Here is a 22,506-nt window from a genome sequence, read left to right on the forward strand (position 1 = left end):
TTAAGGTGTAACTATGGACAGATTAAGGTATAACTATGGACAGATTAAGGTGTAACTATGGACAGATTAAGGTGTAACTATGGACAGATTAAGGTGTAACTATGGAGAGATTAAGGTGTAAGTATGGACATATTAAGGTGTAAGTATGGACAGATTAATGTGTAACTATGGACAGATTAAGGTGTAACTATGGAGAGATTAAGGTGTAACTATGGACAGACTAAGGTGTAACTATGGACAGATTAATGTGTAACTATGGACAGACTAAGGTGTAACTATGGAGAGATTTAGGTGTAACTATGGAGAGATTAAGGTGTAACTATGGAGAGATTAAGGTGTAACTATGGACAGATTAATGTGTAACTATGGACAGATTAAGGTGTAACTATGGAGAGATTAAGGTGTAACTATGGAGAGATTAATGTGTAACTATGGAGAGATTAAAGTGTAACTATGGACAGATTGATGTGTAAATATGGACAGATTAAGGTGTAACTATGGAGAGATTAAGGTGCAACTACAGAGAGATTAAGGTGTAACTATGGAGAGATTTAGGTGTAACAATGGAGAGATTAAGGTGTAACTATAGACAGATTAAGGTGTAACTATGGAGAGATTAAGGTGTAACTATGGACAGATTAAGGTGCAACTACGGACAGATTAAGGTGTAACTATGGACAGATTAAGGTGTAACTATGGACAGATTAAGGTGTATCTATGGAGAGATTAAGGTGTAAGTATGGACAGATTAATGTGTAACTATGGACAGATTAAGGTGTAACTATGGACAGATTAAGGTGTAACTATGGACAGATTAAGGTATAACTATGGACAGACTAAGGTGTAACTATAGACAGATTAAGGTGTAAGTATGGACAGATTAATGTGTAACTATGGACATATTAAGGTGTAACTATGGACAGATTAAGGTGTAACTATGGACAGATTAAGGTATAACTATGGACAGACTAAGGTGTAACTATGGAGAGATTAAGGTGTAACTATGGACAGATTAAGGTGTAACTATGGACAGATTAATGTGTAACTATGGACAGATTAAGGTGTAACTATGGACAGATTAAGGTGTAACTATGGACAGATTAAGGTGTAACTATGGACAGATTAAAGTGTAACTATGGACAGATTAAGGTGTAACTATGGAGAGATGAAGGTGTAACTATGGACAGATTAAGGTGTAACTATGGACAGATTAAGGTGTAACTATGGACAGATTAAGGTGTAACTATGGACAGATTAAGGTGTAACTATAGACAGATTAAGGTGTAACTATGGACAGATTAAGGTGTAACTATGGACAGATTAAAGTGTAACTATGGAGAGATTAAGGTGTAACTATGGACAGACTAATGTGTAACTATGGACAGATTAAGGTGTAACTATGGACAGATTAAGGTGTAACTATGGACAGATTAAGGTTTAACTATGGAGAGATTAAGGTGCAACTACGGAGAGATTAAGGTGTAACTATGGAGAGATTAATGTGTAACTATGGAGAGATTAAGGTGTAACTATGGACAGATTAATGTGTAACTATGGACAGATTAAGGTGTAACTATGGAGAGATTAAGGTGCAACTACGGAGAGATTAAGGTGTAACTATGGAGAGATTTAGGTGTAACAATGGAGAGATTAAGGTGTAACTATAGACAGATTAAGGTGTAACTATGGAGAGATTAAGGTGTAACTATGGAGAGATTAAGGTGCAACTATGGACAGATTAAGGTGTAACTATGGACAGATTAAGGTGTAACTATGGACAGATTAAGGTGTAACTACGGACAGATTAAGGTGTAACTATGGACAGATTAAGGTGTAACTATGGACAGATTAAGGTGTATCTATGGAGAGATTAAGGTGTAAGTATGGACAGATTAATGTGTAACTATGGACAGATTAAGGTGTAACTATGGACAGATTAAGGTGTAACTATGGACAGATTAAGGTATAACTATGGACAGACTAAGGTGTAACTATAGACAGATTAAGGTGTAAGTATGGACAGATTAATGTGTAACTATGGACAGATTAAGGTGTAACTATGGACAGATTAAGGTGTAACTATGGACAGATTAAGGTATAACTATGGACAGACTAAGGTGTAACTATGGACAGATTAAGGTGTAACTATGGACAGATTAATGTGTAACTATGGACAGATTAAGGTGTAACTATGGACAGATTAAGGTGTAACTATGGACAGATTAAGGTGTAAGTATGGACAGATTAAGGTGTAACTATGGACAGATTAAGGTGTAAATATGGACAGATTAAGGTGTAACTATGGACAGATTAATGTGTAAGTATGGACAGATTAAGGTGTAACTATGGGCAGATTAAGGTGTAACTATGGACAGATTAAGGTGTAACTATGGACAGATTAAGGTATAACTATGGACAGATTAAGGTGTAACTATGGACAGATTAAGGTGTAACTATGGACAGATTAAGGTGTAACTATGGAGAGATTAAGGTGTAAGTATGGACATATTAAGGTGTAAGTATGGACAGATTAATGTGTAACTATGGACAGATTAAGGTGTAACTATGGAGAGATTAAGGTGTAACTATGGACAGACTAAGGTGTAACTATGGACAGATTAATGTGTAACTATGGACAGACTAAGGTGTAACTATGGAGAGATTTAGGTGTAACTATGGAGAGATTAAGGTGTAACTATGGAGAGATTAAGGTGTAACTATGGACAGATTAATGTGTAACTATGGACAGATTAAGGTGTAACTATGGAGAGATTAAGGTGTAACTATGGAGAGATTAATGTGTAACTATGGAGAGATTAAAGTGTAACTATGGACAGATTGATGTGTAAATATGGACAGATTAAGGTGTAACTATGGAGAGATTAAGGTGCAACTACAGAGAGATTAAGGTGTAACTATGGAGAGATTTAGGTGTAACAATGGAGAGATTAAGGTGTAACTATAGACAGATTAAGGTGTAACTATGGAGAGATTAAGGTGTAACTATGGACAGATTAAGGTGCAACTACGGACAGATTAAGGTGTAACTATGGACAGATTAAGGTGTAACTATGGACAGATTAAGGTGTATCTATGGAGAGATTAAGGTGTAAGTATGGACAGATTAATGTGTAACTATGGACAGATTAAGGTGTAACTATGGACAGATTAAGGTGTAACTATGGACAGATTAAGGTATAACTATGGACAGAATAAGGTGTAACTATAGACAGATTAAGGTGTAAGTATGGACAGATTAATGTGTAACTATGGACATATTAAGGTGTAACTATGGACAGATTAAGGTGTAACTATGGACAGATTAAGGTATAACTATGGACAGACTAAGGTGTAACTATGGAGAGATTAAGGTGTAACTATGGACAGATTAATGTGTAACTATGGACAGATTAAGGTGTAACTATGGACAGATTAAGGTGTAACTATGGACAGATTAAGGTGTAACTATGGACAGATTAAAGTGTAACTATGGACAGATTAAGGTGTAACTATGGAGAGATGAAGGTGTAACTATGGACAGATTAAGGTGTAACTATGGACAGATTAAGGTGTAACTATGGACAGATTAAGGTGTAACTATGGACAGATTAAGGTGTAACTATAGACAGATTAAGGTGTAACTATGGACAGATTAAGGTGTAACTATGGACAGATTAAAGTGTAACTATGGAGAGATTAAGGTGTAACTATGGACAGACTAATGTGTAACTATGGACAGATTAAGGTGTAACTATGGACAGATTAAGGTGTAACTATGGACAGATTTACGTGTAACTATGGAGAGATTAAGGTGTAAGTATGGACAGATTAAGGTGTAACTATAGACAGATTAAGGTGTAAGTATGGACAGATTAAGGTGTAAGTATGGACAGATTAAGGTGTAACTATAGACAGATTAAGGTGTAAGTATGGACAGATTAAGGTGTAACTATAGACAGATTAAGGTGTAAGTATGGACAGATTAAGGTGTAACTATGGACAGATTAAGGTATAACTATGGACAGATTAAGGTGTAACTATGGACATATTAAGGTGTAACTATGGACAGATTAATGTGTAAGTATGGACATATTAAGGTGTAACTATGGACAGATTAATGTGTAACTATGGACAGATTAAGGTGTAACTATGGACAGATTAAGGTGTAACTATGGACAGATTAAGGTATAACTATGGACAGATTAAGGTGTAACTATGGACAGATTAAGGTGTAACTATGGAGAGATTAAGGTGTAAGTATGGACATATTAAGGTGTAATTATGGACAGATTAATGTGTAACTATGGACATATTAAGGTGTAACTATGGAGAGATTAAGGTGTAACTATGGACAGACTAAGGTGTAACTATGGACAGATTAATGTGTAACTATGGACAGACTAAGGTGTAACTATGGAGCGATTTAGGTGTAACTATGGAGAGATTAAGGTGTAACTATGGACAGATTAATGTGTAACTATGGACAGATTAAGGTGTAACTATGGAGAGATTAAGGTGCAACTACGGAGAGATTAAGGTGTAACTATGGAGAGATTAATGTGTAACTATGGACAGATTAATGTGTAACTATGGACAGATTAAGGTGTAACTATGGAGAGATTAAGGTGTAAGTATGGACTGATTAATGTGTAACTATGGACAGATTAAGGTGTAACTATGGACACATTAAGGTGTAACTATAGACAGATTCAGGTATAACTATGGACAGACTAAGGTGTAACTATGGACAGATTAAGGTGTAACAGATTAATGTGTAACTATGGACAGATTAAGGTGTAACTATAGACAGATTAAGGTGTAAGTATGGACAGATTAAGGTGTAAGTATGGACAGATTAAGGTGTAAGTATGGACAGATTAATGTGTAACTATGGACAGATTAAGGTGTAACTATGGAGAGATTAAGGTGTAAGTATGGACAAATTAATGTGTAACTATGGACAGATTAAGGTGTAACTATGGACAGATTAAGGTGTAACTATGGACAGATTAAAGTGTAAGTATGGACAGATTAATGTGTAACTATGGACAGATTAAGGTGTAACTATGGACAGATTAAGGTGTAACGATGGACAGATTAAGGTATAACTATGGACAGACTAAGGTGTAACTATGGAGAGATTAAGGTGTAACTATGGACAGATTAATGTGTAACTATGGACAGATTAAGGTGTAACTATGGACAGATTAAGGTGTAACTATGGACAGATTAAGGTGTAACTATGGACAGATTAAGGTGTAACTATGGACAGATTAAAGTGTAACTATGGACAGATTAAGGTGTAACTATGGAGAGATTAAGGTGTAACTATTGACAGATTAAGGTGTAACTATGGACAGATTAAGGTGTAACTATGGACAGATTAAGGTGTAACTATGGACAGATTAAGGTGTAACTATAGACAGATTAAGGTGTAACTATGGAGAGATTAAGGTGCAACTACAGAGAGATTAAGGTGTAACTATGGAGAGATTTAGGTGTAACAATGGAGAGATTAAGGTGTAACTATAGACAGATTAAGGTGTAACTATGGAGAGATTAAGGTGTAACTATGGACAGATTAAGGTGTAACTACGGACAGATTAAGGTGTAACTATGGACAGATTAAGGTGTAACTATGGACAGATTAAGGTGTATCTATGGAGAGATTAAGGTGTAAGTATGGACAGATTAATGTGTAACTATGGACAGATTAAGGTGTAACTATGGACAGATTAAGGTGTAACTATGGACTGATTAATGTGTAACAATGGACAGATTAAGGTGTAACTATGGACAGATTAAGGTGTAACTATGGACAGATTAAAGTGTAACTATGGACAGATTAAGGTGTAACTATGGACAGACTAAGGTGTAACTATGGAGCGATTTAGGTGTAACTATGGAGAGATTAAGGTGTAACTATGGACAGATTAATGTGTAACTATGGACAGATTAAGGTGTAACTATGGAGAGATTAAGGTGCAACTACGGAGAGATTAAGGTGTAACTATGGAGAGATTAATGTGTAACTATGGACAGATTAATGTGTAACTATGGACAGATTAAGGTGTAACTATGGAGAGATTAAGGTGTAAGTATGGACTGATTAATGTGTAACTATGGACAGATTAAGGTGTAACTATGGACACATTAAGGTGTAACTATGGACAGATTAAGGTATAACTATGGACAGACTAAGGTGTAACTATGGACAGATTAAGGTGTAACTATGGACAGATTAAGGTGTAACAGATTAATGTGTAACTATGGACAGATTAAGGTGTAACTATAGACAGATTAAGGTGTAAGTATGGACAGATTAAGGTGTAAGTATGGACAGATTAAGGTGTAAGTATGGACAGATTAATGTGTAACTATGGACAGATTAAGGTGTAACTATGGAGAGATTAAGGTGTAAGTATGGACAGATTAATGTGTAACAATGGACAGATTAAGGTGTAACTATGGAGAGATTAAGGTGTAAGTATGGACTGATTAATGTGTAACTATGGACAGATTAAGGTGTAACTATGGACACATTAAGGTGTAACTATGGACAGATTAAGGTATAACTATGGACAGACTAAGGTGTAACTATGGACAGATTAAGGTGTAACTATGGACAGATTAAGGTGTAACAGATTAATGTGTAACTATGGACAGATTAAGGTGTAACTATAGACAGATTAAGGTGTAAGTATGGACAGATTAAGGTGTAAGTATGGACAGATTAAGGTGTAAGTATGGACAGATTAATGTGTAACTATGGACAGATTAAGGTGTAACTATGGAGAGATTAAGGTGTAAGTATGGACAGATTAATGTGTAACAATGGACAGATTAAGGTGTAACTATGGACAGATTAAGGTGTAACTATGGACAGATTAAAGTGTAACTATGGACAGATTAAGGTGTAACTATGGAGAGATTAATGTGTAACTATGGACAGATTAATGTGTAACTATGGACAGATTAAGGTGTAACTATGGAGAGATTAAGGTGTAACTATGGACAGATTAATGTGTAACTATGGACAGATAAAGGTGTAACTATGGACAGATTAAGGTGTAACTATGGACAGATTAAGGTATAACTATGGACAGACTAAGGTGTAACTATGGAGAGATTAAGGTGTAACTATGGACAGATTAATGTGTAACTATGGACAGATAAAGGTGTAACTATGGACAGATTAAGGTGTAACTATGGACAGATTAAGGTGTAACTGTGGACAGATTAAGGTGTAACAGATTAATGTGTAACTATGGACAGATTAAGGTGTAACTATAGACAGATTAAGGTGTAAGTATGGACAGATTAAGGTGTAAGTATGGACAGATTAAGGTGTAAGTATGGACAGATTAATGTGTAACTATGGACAGATTAAGGTGTAACTATGGAGAGATTAAGGTGTAAGTATGGACAGATTAATGTGTAACAATGGACAGATTAAGGTGTAACTATGGAGAGATTAAGGTGTAAGTATGGACTGATTAATGTGTAACTATGGACAGATTAAGGTGTAACTATGGACACATTAAGGTGTAACTATGGACAGATTAAGGTATAACTATGGACAGACTAAGGTGTAACTATGGACAGATTAAGGTGTAACTATGGACAGATTAAGGTGTAACAGATTAATGTGTAACTATGGACAGATTAAGGTGTAACTATAGACAGATTAAGGTGTAAGTATGGACAGATTAAGGTGTAAGTATGGACAGATTAAGGTGTAAGTATGGACAGATTAATGTGTAACTATGGACAGATTAAGGTGTAACTATGGAGAGATTAAGGTGTAAGTATGGACAGATTAATGTGTAACAATGGACAGATTAAGGTGTAACTATGGACAGATTAAGGTGTAACTATGGACAGATTAAAGTGTAACTATGGACAGATTAAGGTGTAACTATGGAGAGATTAATGTGTAACTATGGACAGATTAATGTGTAACTATGGACAGATTAAGGTGTAACTATTGAGAGATTAAGGTGTAACTATGGACAGATTAATGTGTAACTATGGACAGATAAAGGTGTAACTATGGACAGATTAAGGTGTAACTATGGACAGATTAAGGTATAACTATGGACAGACTAAGGTGTAACTATGGAGAGATTAAGGTGTAACTATGGACAGATTAATGTGTAACTATGGACAGATAAAGGTGTAACTATGGACAGATTAAGGTGTAACTATGGACAGATTAAGGTATAACTATGGACAGACTAAGGTGTAACTATGGAGAGATTAAGGTGTAAGTATGGACAGATTAATGTGTAACTATGGACAGATTAAGGTGTAACTATGGACAGATTAAGGTGTAACTATGGACAGATTAAGGTATAACTATGGACAGACTAAGGTGTAACTATGGACAGATTAAGGTGTAACTATGGACAGATTAAGGTGTAACTATGGACAGATTAAGGTGTAACTATGGACAGACTAAGGTCCAAGTATGGACAGATTAAGGTGTAACTATGGACAGATTAAGGTGTAACTATGGACAGATTAAGGTGTAACTATGGAGAGATTAAAGTGTAACTATGGACAGATTAAGGTGCAACTATGGAGAGATTAAGGTGTAACTATGGACAGATTAAGGTGTAACTATGGACAGATTAAGGTGTAACTATGGACAGATTAAGGTGTAACTATGGACAGATTAAAGTGTAACTATGGACAGATTAAGGTGTAACTATGGAGAGATTAAGGTGTAACTATGGACAGATTAAGGTGTAACTATGGACAGATTAAGGTGTAAGTATGGACAGATTAAGGTGTAACTATGGACAGATTAAGGTGTAAATATGGACAGATTAAGGTGTAACTATGGACAGATTAAGATGTAAGTATGGACAGATTAAGGTGTAACTATGGACAGATTAAGGTGTAACTATGGACAGATTAAGGTGTAACTATGGACAGATTAAGGTATAACTATGGACAGATTAAGGTGTAACTATGGACAGATTAAGGTGTAACTATGGACAGATTAAGGTGTAACTATGGAGAGATTAAGGTGTAAGTATGGACATATTAAGGTGTAAGTATGGACAGATTAATGTGTAACTATGGACAGATTAAGGTGTAACTATGGAGAGATTAAGGTGTAACTATGGACAGACTAAGGTGTAACTATGGACAGATTAATGTGTAACTATGGACAGACTAAGGTGTAACTATGGACAGATTTAGGTGTAACTATGGAGAGATTAAGGTGTAACTATGGACAGATTAATGTGTAACTATGGACAGATTAAGGTGTAACTATGGAGAGATTAAGGTGTAACTATGGAGAGATTAATGTGTAACTATGGAGAGATTAAGGTGTAACTATGGACAGATTAATGTGTAAATATGGACAGATTAAGGTGTAACTATGGAGAGATTTAGGTGTAACAATGGAGAGATTAAGGTGTAACTATAGACAGATTAAGGTGTAACTATGGAGAGATTAAGGTGTAACTATGGAGAGATTAAGGTGCAACTACGGAGAGATTAAGGTGTAACTATGGACAGATTAAGGTGTAACTATGGACAGATTAAGATGTAAGTATGGACAGATTAAGGTGTAACTATGGACAGATTAAGGTGTAACTATGGAAAGATTAAGGTGTAACTATGGACAGATTAAGGTGTAACTATGGACAGATTAAGGTGTAACTATGGACAGACTAAGGTGTAACTATGGAGAGATTAAGGTGTAACTATGGACAGATTAAGGTGTAACTATGGACAGATTAAGGTGTAACTATGGACAGATTAAGGTATAACTATGGACAGATTAATGTGTAACTATGGACAGATTAAGGTGTAACTATAGACAGATTAAGGTGTAAGTATGGACAGATTAATGTGTAACTATGGACAGATTAAGGTGTAACTATGGACAGATTAAGGTGTAACTATGGACAGACTAAGGTCCAAGTATGGACAGATTAAGGTGTAACTATGGACAGATTAAGGTGTAACTATGGACAGATTAAGGTGTAACTATGGAGAGATTAAAGTGTAACTATGGACAGATTAAGGTGTAACTATGGAGAGATTAAGATGTAAGTATGGACAGATTAAGGTGTAACTATGGACAGATTAAGGTGTAACTATGGACAGATTAAGGTGTAACTATGGAGAGATTAAGGTGTAACTATGGAGAGATTAAGGTGTAACTATGGACAGATTAAGGTGTAACTATGGAGAGATTAAGGTGTAACTATGGACAGACTAAGGTGTAACTATGGACAGATTAATGTGTAACTATGGACAGACTAAGGTGTAACTATGGAGAGATTTAGGTGTAACTATGGAGCGATTAAGGTGTAACTATGGACAGATTAATGTGTAACTATGGACAGATTAAGGTGTAACTATGGAGAGATTAAGGTGTAACTATGGAGAGATTAATGTGTAACTATGGAGAGATTAAGGTGTAACTATGGACAGATTAATGTGTAACTATGGACAGATTAAGGTGTAACTATGGAGAGATTAAGGTGCAACTACAGAGAGATTAAGGTGTAACTATGGAGAGATTTAGGTGTAACAATGGAGAGATTAAGGTGTAACTATAGACAGATTAAGGTGTAACTATGGAGAGATTAAGGTGTAACTATGGAGCGATTAAGGTGCAACTATGGACAGATTAAGGTGTAACTATGGACAGATTAAGGTGTAACTATGGACAGATTAAGGTGTATCTATGGAGAGATTAAGGTGTAAGTATGGACAGATTAATGTGTAACTATGGACAGATTAAGGTGTAACTATGGACAGATTAAGGTATAACTATGGACAGACTAAAGTGTAACTATGGAGAGATTAAGGTATAACTATGGACAGACTAAGGTGTAACTATGGACAGATTAAAGTGTAACTATGGAGAGATTAATGTGTAACTATGGACAGATTAATGTGTAACTATGGACAGATTAAGGTGTAACTATAGACAGATTAAGGTGTAAGTATGGACAGATTAATGTGTAACTATGGACAGATTAAGGTGTAACTATGGACAGATTAAGGTGTAACTATGGACAGACTAAGGTGTAACTATGGAGAGATTAAGGTGTAACTATGGACAGATTAATGTGTAACTATGGACAGATTAAGGTGTAACTATGGACAGATTAAGGTGTAAGTATGGACAGATTAATGTGTAACTATGGACAGATTAAGGTGTAACTATGGAGAGATTAAGGTGTAAGTATGGACAGATTAATGTGTAACAATGGACAGATTAAGGTGTAAGTATGGACAGATTAAGGTGTAACTATGGAGAGATTAAGGTGTAACTATGGACAGACTAAGGTGTAACTATGGACAGATTAATGTGTAACTATGGACAGACTAAGGTGTAACTATGGACAGATTAAGGTGTAAATATGGACAGATTAAGGTGTAACTATGGACAGATTAAGATGTAAGTATGGACAGATTAAGGTGTAACTATGGACAGATTAAGGTGTAACTATGGACAGATTAAGGTGTAACTATGGACATATTAAGGTGTAAGTATGGACAGATTAAGGTGTAACTATGGAGAGATTAAGGTGTAACTATGGAGAGATTAATGTGTAACTATGGAGAGATTAAGGTGTAACTATGGACAGATTAATGTGTAACTATGGACAGATTAAGGTGTAACTATGGAGAGATTAAGGTGCAACTACAGAGAGATTAAGGTGTAACTATGGAGAGATTTAGGTGTAACAATGGAGAGATTAAGGTGTAACTACAGACAGATTAAGGTGTAACTATGGAGAGATTAAGGTGTAACTATGGAGAGATTAAGGTGCAACTACGGAGAGATTAAGGTGTAACTATGGACAGATTAAGGTGTAACTATGGACAGATTAAGGTGTATCTATGGACAGATTAAGGTATAACTATGGACAGACTAAGGTGTAACTATGGAGAGATTAAGGTGTAACTATGGAGAGATTAATGTGTAACTATGGACAGATTAATGTGTAACTATGGACAGATTAAGGTGTAACTATAGACAGATTAAGGTGTAAGTATGGACAGATTAATGTGTAACTATGGACAGATTAAGGTGTAACTATGGACAGACTAAGGTGTAACTATGGAGAGATTAAGGTGTAACTATGGACAGATTAATGTGTAACTATGGACAGATTAAGGTGTAACTATGGACAGATTAAGGTGTAACTATGGACAGATTAAGGTGTAACTATGGACAGATTAAGGTGTAACTATGGACAGATTAAAGTGTAACTATGGACAGATTAAGGTGTAACTATGGAGAGATTAAGGTGTAACTATGGACAGATTAAGGTGTAACTATGGACAGATTAAGGTGTAACTATGGACAGATTAAGGTGTAACTATGGACAGATTAAAGTGTAACTATGGAGAGATTAAGGTGTAACTATGGACAGATTAATGTGTAACTATGGACAGATTAAGGTGTAACTATGGACAGATTAATGTGTAACTATGGACAGATTAAGGTATAACTATGGACAGACTAAGGTGTAACTATAGACAGATTAAGGTGTAAGTATGGACAGATTAATGTGTAACTATGGACATATTAAGGTGTAACTATGGACAGATTAAGGTGTAACTATGGACAGATTAAGGTATAACTATGGACAGACTAAGGTGTAACTATGGAGAGATTAAGGTGTAACTATGGACAGATTAATGTGTAACTATGGACAGATTAAGGTGTAACTATGGACAGATTAAGGTGTAACTATGGACAGATTAAAGTGTAACTATGGACAGATTAAGGTGTAACTATGGAGAGATGAAGGTGTAACTATGGACAGATTAAGGTGTAACTATGGACAGATTAAGGTGTAACTATGGACACATTAAGGTGTAACTATGGACAGATTAAGGTATAACTATGGACAGACTAAGGTGTAACTATGGACAGATTAAGGTGTAACTATGGACAGATTAAGGTGTAACAGATTAATGTGTAACTATGGACAGATTAATGTGTAACTATGGACAGACTAAGGTGTAACTATGGAGCGATTTAGGTGTAACTATGGAGAGATTAAGGTGTAACTATGGACAGATTAATGTGTAACTATGGACAGATTAAGGTGTAACTATGGAGAGATTAAGGTGCAACTACGGAGAGATTAAGGTGTAACTATGGAGAGATTAATGTGTAACTATGGACAGATTAATGTGTAACTATGGACAGATTAAGGTGTAACTATGGAGAGATTAAGGTGTAAGTATGGACTGATTAATGTGTAACTATGGACAGATTAAGGTGTAACTATGGACACATTAAGGTGTAACTATAGACAGATTCAGGTATAACTATGGACAGACTAAGGTGTAACTATGGACAGATTAAGGTGTAACTATGGACAGATTAAGGTGTAACAGATTAATGTGTAACTATGGACAGATTAAGGTGTAACTATAGACAGATTAAGGTGTAAGTATGGACAGATTAAGGTGTAAGTATGGACAGATTAAGGTGTAAGTATGGACAGATTAATGTGTAACTATGGACAGATTAAGGTGTAACTATGGAGAGATTAAGGTGTAAGTATGGACAAATTAATGTGTAACTATGGACAGATTAAGGTGTAACTATGGACAGATTAAGGTGTAACTATGGACAGATTAAAGTGTAAGTATGGACAGATTAATGTGTAACTATGGACAGATTAAGGTGTAACTATGGACAGATTAAGGTGTAACTATGGACAGATTAAGGTATAACTATGGACAGACTAAGGTGTAACTATGGAGAGATTAAGGTGTAACTATGGACAGATTAATGTGTAACTATGGACAGATTAAGGTGTAACTATGGACAGATTAAGGTGTAACTATGGACAGATTAAGGTGTAACTATGGACAGATTAAGGTGTAACTATGGACAGATTAAAGTGTAACTATGGACAGATTAAGGTGTAACTATGGAGAGATTAAGGTGTAACTATGGACAGATTAAGGTGTAACTATGGACAGATTAAGGTGTAACTATGGACAGATTAAGGTGTAACTATGGACAGATTAAGGTGTAACTATAGACAGATTAAGGTGTAACTATGGAGAGATTAAGGTGCAACTACAGAGAGATTAAGGTGTAACTATGGAGAGATTTAGGTGTAACAATGGAGAGATTAAGGTGTAACTATAGACAGATTAAGGTGTAACTATGGAGAGATTAAGGTGTAACTATGGACAGATTAAGGTGTAACTACGGACAGATTAAGGTGTAACTATGGACAGATTAAGGTGTAACTATGGACAGATTAAGGTGTATCTATGGAGAGATTAAGGTGTAAGTATGGACAGATTAATGTGTAACTATGGACAGATTAAGGTGTAACTATGGACAGATTAAGGTGTAACTATGGACTGATTAATGTGTAACAATGGACAGATTAAGGTGTAACTATGGACAGATTAAGGTGTAACTATGGACAGATTAAAGTGTAACTATGGACAGATTAAGGTGTAACTATGGACAGACTAAGGTGTAACTATGGAGCGATTTAGGTGTAACTATGGAGAGATTAAGGTGTAACTATGGACAGATTAATGTGTAACTATGGACAGATTAAGGTGTAACTATGGAGAGATTAAGGTGCAACTACGGAGAGATTAAGGTGTAACTATGGAGAGATTAATGTGTAACTATGGACAGATTAATGTGTAACTATGGACAGATTAAGGTGTAACTATGGAGAGATTAAGGTGTAAGTATGGACTGATTAATGTGTAACTATGGACAGATTAAGGTGTAACTATGGACACATTAAGGTGTAACTATGGACAGATTAAGGTATAACTATGGACAGACTAAGGTGTAACTATGGACAGATTAAGGTGTAACTATGGACAGATTAAGGTGTAACAGATTAATGTGTAACTATGGACAGATTAAGGTGTAACTATAGACAGATTAAGGTGTAAGTATGGACAGATTAAGGTGTAAGTATGGACAGATTAAGGTGTAAGTATGGACAGATTAATGTGTAACTATGGACAGATTAAGGTGTAACTATGGAGAGATTAAGGTGTAAGTATGGACAGATTAATGTGTAACAATGGACAGATTAAGGTGTAACTATGGAGAGATTAAGGTGTAAGTATGGACTGATTAATGTGTAACTATGGACAGGTTAAGGTGTAACTATGGACACATTAAGGTGTAACTATGGACAGATTAAGGTATAACTATGGACAGACTAAGGTGTAACTATGGACAGATTAAGGTGTAACTATGGACAGATTAAGGTGTAACAGATTAATGTGTAACTATGGACAGATTAAGGTGTAACTATAGACAGATTAAGGTGTAAGTATGGACAGATTAAGGTGTAAGTATGGACAGATTAAGGTGTAAGTATGGACAGATTAATGTGTAACTATGGACAGATTAAGGTGTAACTATGGAGAGATTAAGGTGTAAGTATGGACAGATTAATGTGTAACAATGGACAGATTAAGGTGTAACTATGGACAGATTAAGGTGTAACTATGGACAGATTAAAGTGTAACTATGGACAGATTAAGGTGTAACTATGGAGAGATTAATGTGTAACTATGGACAGATTAATGTGTAACTATGGACAGATTAAGGTGTAACTATGGAGAGATTAAGGTGTAACTATGGACAGATTAATGTGTAACTATGGACAGATAAAGGTGTAACTATGGACAGATTAAGGTGTAACTATGGACAGATTAAGGTATAACTATGGACAGACTAAGGTGTAACTATGGAGAGATTAAGGTGTAACTATGGACAGATTAATGTGTAACTATGGACAGATAAAGGTGTAACTATGGACAGATTAAGGTGTAACTATGGACAGATTAAGGTATAACTATGGACAGACTAAGGTGTAACTATGGACAGATTAAGGTGTAACTGTGGACAGATTAAGGTGTAACAGATTAATGTGTAACTATGGATAGATTAAGGTGTAACTATAGACAGATTAAGGTGTAAGTATGGACAGATTAAGGTGTAAGTATGGACAGATTAAGGTGTAAGTATGGACAGATTAATGTGTAACTATGGACAGATTAAGGTGTAACTATGGAGAGATTAAGGTGTAAGTATGGACAGATTAATGTGTAACAATGGACAGATTAAGGTGTAACTATGGAGAGATTAAGGTGTAAGTATGGACTGATTAATGTGTAACTATGGACAGATTAAGGTGTAACTATGGACACATTAAGGTGTAACTATGGACAGATTAAGGTATAACTATGGACAGACTAAGGTGTAACTATGGACAGATTAAGGTGTAACTATGGACAGATTAAGGTGTAACAGATTAATGTGTAACTATGGACAGATTAAGGTGTAACTATAGACAGATTAAGGTGTAAGTATGGACAGATTAAGGTGTAAGTATGGACAGATTAAGGTGTAAGTATGGACAGATTAATGTGTAACTATGGACAGATTAAGGTGTAACTATGGAGAGATTAAGGTGTAAGTATGGACAGATTAATGTGTAACAATGGACAGATTAAGGTGTAACTATGGACAGATTAAGGTGTAACTATGGACAGATTAAAGTGTAACTATGGACAGATTAAGGTGTAACTATGGAGAGATTAATGTGTAACTATGGACAGATTAATGTGTAACTATGGACAGATTAAGGTGTAACTATTGAGAGATTAAGGTGTAACTATGGACAGATTAATGTGTAACTATGGACAGATAAAGGTGTAACTATGGACAGATTAAGGTGTAACTATGGACAGATTAAGGTATAACTATGGACAGACTAAGGTGTAACTATGGAGAGATTAAGGTGTAACTATGGACAGATTAATGTGTAACTATGGACAGATAAAGGTGTAACTATGGACAGATTAAGGTGTAACTATGGACAGATTAAGGTATAACTATGGACAGACTAAGGTGTAACTATGGAGAGATTAAGGTGTAAGTATGGACAGATTAATGTGTAACTATGGACAGATTAAGGTGTAACTATGGACAGATTAAGGTGTAACTATGGACAGATTAAGGTATAACTATGGACAGACTAAGGTGTAACTATGGACAGATTAAGGTGTAACTATGGACAGATTAAGGTGTAACTATGGACAGATTAAGGTGTAACTATGGACAGACTAAGGTCCAAGTATGGACAGATTAAGGTGTAACTATGGACAGATTAAGGTGTAACTATGGAGAGATTAAAGTGTAACTATGGACAGATTAAGGTGTAACTATGGAGAGATTAAGGTGTAACTATGGACAGATTAAGGTGTAACTATGGACAGATTAAGGTGTAACTATGGACAGATTAAGGTGTAACTATGGACAGATTAAAGTGTAACTATGGACAGATTAAGGTGTAACTATGGAGAGATTAAGGTGTAACTATGGACAGATTAAGGTGTAACTATGGACAGATTAAGGTGTAAGTATGGACAGATTAAGGTGTAACTATGGACAGATTAAGGTGTAAATATGGACAGATTAAGGTGTAACTATGGACAGATTAAGATGTAAGTATGGACAGATTAAGGTGTAACTATGGACAGATTAAGGTGTAACTATGGACAGATTAAGGTGTAACTATGGACAGATTAAGGTATAACTATGGACAGATTAAGGTGTAACTATGGACAGATTAAGGTGTAACTATGGACAGATTAAGGTGTAACTATGGAGAGATTAAGGTGTAACTATGGAGAGATTAAGGTGTAACTATGGACAGACTAAGGTGTAACTATGGACAGATTAATGTGTAACTATGGACAGACTAAGGTGTAACTATGGACAGATTTAGGTGTAACTATGGAGAGATTAAGGTGTAACTATGGACAGATTAATGTGTAACTATGGACAGATTAAGGTGTAACTATGGAGAGATTAAGGTGTAACTATGGAGAGATTAATGTGTAACTATGGAGAGATTAAGGTGTAACTATGGACAGATTAATGTGTAAATATGGACAGATTAAGGTGTAACTATGGAGAGATTAAGGTGCAACTACAGAGAGATTAAGGTGTAACTATGGAGAGATTTAGGTGTAACAATGGAGAGATTAAGGTGTAACTATAGACAGATTAAGGTGTAACTATGGAGAGATTAAGGTGTAACTATGGAGAGATTAAGGTGCAACTACGGAGAGATTAAGGTGTAACTATGGACAGATTAAGGTGTAACTATGGACAGATTAAGGTGTATCTATGGAGAGATTAAGGTGTAAGTATGGACAGATTAATGTGTAACTATGGACAGATTAAGGCGTAACTATGGACAGATTAAGGTGTAACTATGGACAGATTAAGGTATAACTATGGACAGACTAAGGTGTAACTATGGAGAGATTAAGGTGTAACTATGGAGAGATTAATGTGTAACTATGGACAGATTAATGTGTAACTATGGACAGATTAAGGTGTAACTATAGACAGATTAAGGTGTAAGTATGGACAGATTAAGGTGTAACTATGGACAGATTAAGGTGTAACTATGGACAGACTAAGGTGTAACTATGGAGAGATTAAGGTGTAACTATGGACAGATTAAGGTGTAACTATGGACAGATTAAGGTGTAACTATGGAGAGAGTAAGGTGTAAGTATGGACAGATTAAGGTGTAACTATGGACAGATTAAGGTGTAAATATGGACAGATTAAGGTGTAACTATGGACAGATTAAGATGTAAGTATGGACAGATTAAGGTGTAACTATGGACAGATTAAGGTGTAACTATGGAAAGATTAAGGTGTAACTATGGACAGATTAAGGTGTAACTATGGACAGATTAAGGTGTAACTATGGACAGACTAAGGTGTAACTATGGAGAGATTAAGGTGTAACTATGGACAGATTAAGGTGTAACTATGGACAGATTAAGGTGTAACTATGGACAGATTAAGGTATAACTATGGACAGATTAATGTGTAACTATGGACAGATTAAGGTGTAACTATAGACAGATTAAGGTGTAAGTATGGACAGATTAATGTGTAACTATGGACAGATTAAGGTGTAACTATGGACAGATTAAGGTGTAACTATGGACAGACTAAGGTCCAAGTATGGACAGATTAAGGTGTAACTATGGACAGATTAAGGTGTAACTATGGACAGATTAAGGTGTAACTATGGAGAGATTAAAGTGTAACTATGGACAGATTAAGGTGTAACTATGGAGAGATTAAGGTGTAACTATGGACAGATTAAGGTGTAACTATGGACAGATTAAGGTGTAACTATGGACAGATTAAGGTGTAACTATGGACAGATTAAAGTGTAACTATGGACAGATTAAGGTGTAACTATGGACAGATTAAAGTGTAACTATGGAGAGATTAAGGTGTAAGTATGGACATATTAAGGTGTAAGTATGGACAGATTAATGTGTAACTATGGACAGATTAAGGTGTAACTATGGAGAGATTAAGGTGTAACTATGGACAGACTAAGGTGTAACTATGGACAGATTAATGTGTAACTATGGACAGACTAAGGTGTAACTATGGAGAGATTTAGGTGTAACTATGGAGCGATTAAGGTGTAACTATGGACAGATTAATGTGTAACTATGGACAGATTAAGGTGTAACTATGGAGAGATTAAGGTGTAACTATGGAGAGATTAATGTGTAACTATGGAGAGATTAAGGTGTAACTATGGACAGATTAATGTGTAACTATGGACAGATTAAGGTGTAACTATGGAGAGATTAAGGTGCAACTACAGAGAGATTAAGGTGTAACTATGGAGAGATTTAGGTGTAACAATGGAGAGATTAAGGTGTAACTATAGACAGATTAAGGTGTAACTATGGAGAGATTAAGGTGTAACTATGGAGAGATTAAGGTGCAACTATGGAGAGATTAAGGTGTAACTATGGACAGATTAAGGTGTAACTATGGACAGATTAAGGTGTATCTATGGACAGATTAAGGTGTAAGTATGGACAGATTAATGTGTAACTATGGACAGATTAAGGTGTAACTATGGACAGATTAAGGTGTAACTATGGACAGATTAAGGTATAACTATGGACAGACTAAAGTGTAACTATGGAGAGATTAAGGTATAACTATGGACAGACAAAGGTGTAACTATGGACAGATTAAAGTGTAACTATGGAGAGATTAATGTGTAACTATGGACAGATTAATGTGTAACTATGGACAGATTAAGGTGTAACTATAGACAGATTAAGGTGTAAGTATGGACAGATTAATGTGTAACTATGGACAGATTAAGGTGTAACTATGGACAGATTAAGGTGTAACTATGGACAGACTAAGGTGTAACTATGGAGAGATTAAGTTGTAACTATGGACAGATTAATGTGTAACTATGGACAGATTAAGGTGTAACTATGGACAGATTAAGGTGTAAGTATGGACAGATTAATGTGTAACTATGGACAGATTAAGGTGTAACTATGGAGAGATTAAGGTGTAAGTATGGACAGATTAATGTGTAACAATGGACAGATTAAGGTGTAACTATGGACAGATTAAGGTGTAACTATGGACTGACTAAGGTGTAACTATGGAGAGATTAAGGTGTAACTATGGACAGATTAAGGTGTAACTATGGACAGATTAAGGTGTAACTATGGAGAGATTAAGGTGTAAGTATGGACAGATTAAGGTGTAACTATGGACAGATTAAGGTGTAAATATGGACAGATTAAGGTGTAACTATGGACAGATTAAGATGTAAGTATGGACAGATTAAGGTGTAACTATGGACAGATTAAGGTGTAACTATGGAAAGATTAAGGTGTAACTATGGACAGATTAAGGTGTAACTATGGACAGATTAAGGTGTAACTATGGACAGACTAAGGTGTAACTATGGAGAGATTAAGGTGTAACTATGGACAGATAAAGGTGTAACTATGGACAGATTAAGGTGTAACTATGGACAGATTAAGGTATAACTATGGACAGATTAATGTGTAACTATGGACAGATTAAGGTGTAACTATAGACAGATTAAGGTGTAAGTATGGACAGATTAATGTGTAACTATGGACAGATTAAGGTGTAACTATGGACAGATTAAGGTGTAACTATGGACAGACTAAGGTCCAAGTATGGACAGATTAAGGTGTAACTATGGACAGATTAAGGTGTAACTATGGACAGATTAAGGTGTAACTATGGAGAGATTAAAGTGTAACTATGGACAGATTAAGGTGTAACTATGGAGAGATTAAGGTGTAACTATGGACAGATTAAGGTGTAACTATGGACAGATTAAGGTGTAACTATGGACAGATTAAGGTGTAACTATGGACAGATTAAGGTGTAACTATGGACAGATTAAGGTGTAACTATGGAGAGATTAAGGTGTAAGTATGGACATATTAAGGTGTAAGTATGGACAGATTAATGTGTAACTATGGACAGACTAAGGTGTAACTATGGAGAGATTAAGGTGTAAGTATGGAAATATTAAGGTGTAAGTATGGACAGATTAATGTGTAACTATGGACAGATTAAGGTGTAACTATGGAGAGATTAAGGTGTAACTATGGACAGACTAAGGTGTAACTATGGACAGATTAATGTGTAACTATGGACAGACTAAGGTGTAACTATGGAGAGATTTAGGTGTAACTATGGAGCGATTAAGGTGTAACTATGGACAGATTAATGTGTAACTATGGACAGATTAAGGTGTAACTATGGAGAGATTAAGGTGTAACTATGGAGAGATTAATGTGTAACTATGGAGAGATTAAGGTGTAACTATGGACAGATTAATGTGTAACTATGGACAGATTAAGGTGTAACTATGGAGAGATTAAGGTGCAACTACAGAGAGATTAAGGTGTAACTATGGAGAGATTTAGGTGTAACAATGGAGAGATTAAGGTGTAACTATAGACAGATTAAGGTGTAACTATGGAGAGATTAAGGTGTAACTATGGAGAGATTAAGGTGCAACTATGGAGAGATTAAGGTGTAACTATGGACAGATTAAGGTGTAACTATGGACAGATTAAGGTGTATCTATGGAGAGATTAAGGTGTAAGTATGGACAGATTAATGTGTAACTATGGACAGATTAATGTGTAACTATGGACAGATTAAGGTATAACTATGGACAGACTAAAGTGTAACTATGGAGAGATTAAGGTATAACTATGGACAGACTAAGGTGTAACTATGGACAGATTAAAGTGTAACTATGGAGAGATTAATGTGTAACTATGGACAGATTAATGTGTAACTATGGACAGATTAAGGTGTAACTATAGACAGATTAAGGTGTAAGTATGGACAGATTAATGTGTAACTATGGACAGATTAAGGTGTAACTATGGACAGATTAAGGTGTAACTATGGACAGACTAAGGTGTAACTATGGAGAGATTAAGGTGTAACTATGGACAGGTTAATGTGTAACTATGGACAGATTAAGGTGTAACTATGGACAGATTAAGGTGTAAGTATGGACAGATTAATGTGTAACTATGGACAGATTAAGGTGTAACTATGGAGAGATTAAGGTGTAA

This window comes from Telmatherina bonti, assembly GCF_933228915.1.
Source record: "Telmatherina bonti genome assembly, chromosome: 10".
In the NCBI taxonomy this organism is placed as follows: Eukaryota; Metazoa; Chordata; class Actinopteri; order Atheriniformes; family Telmatherinidae; genus Telmatherina; species Telmatherina bonti.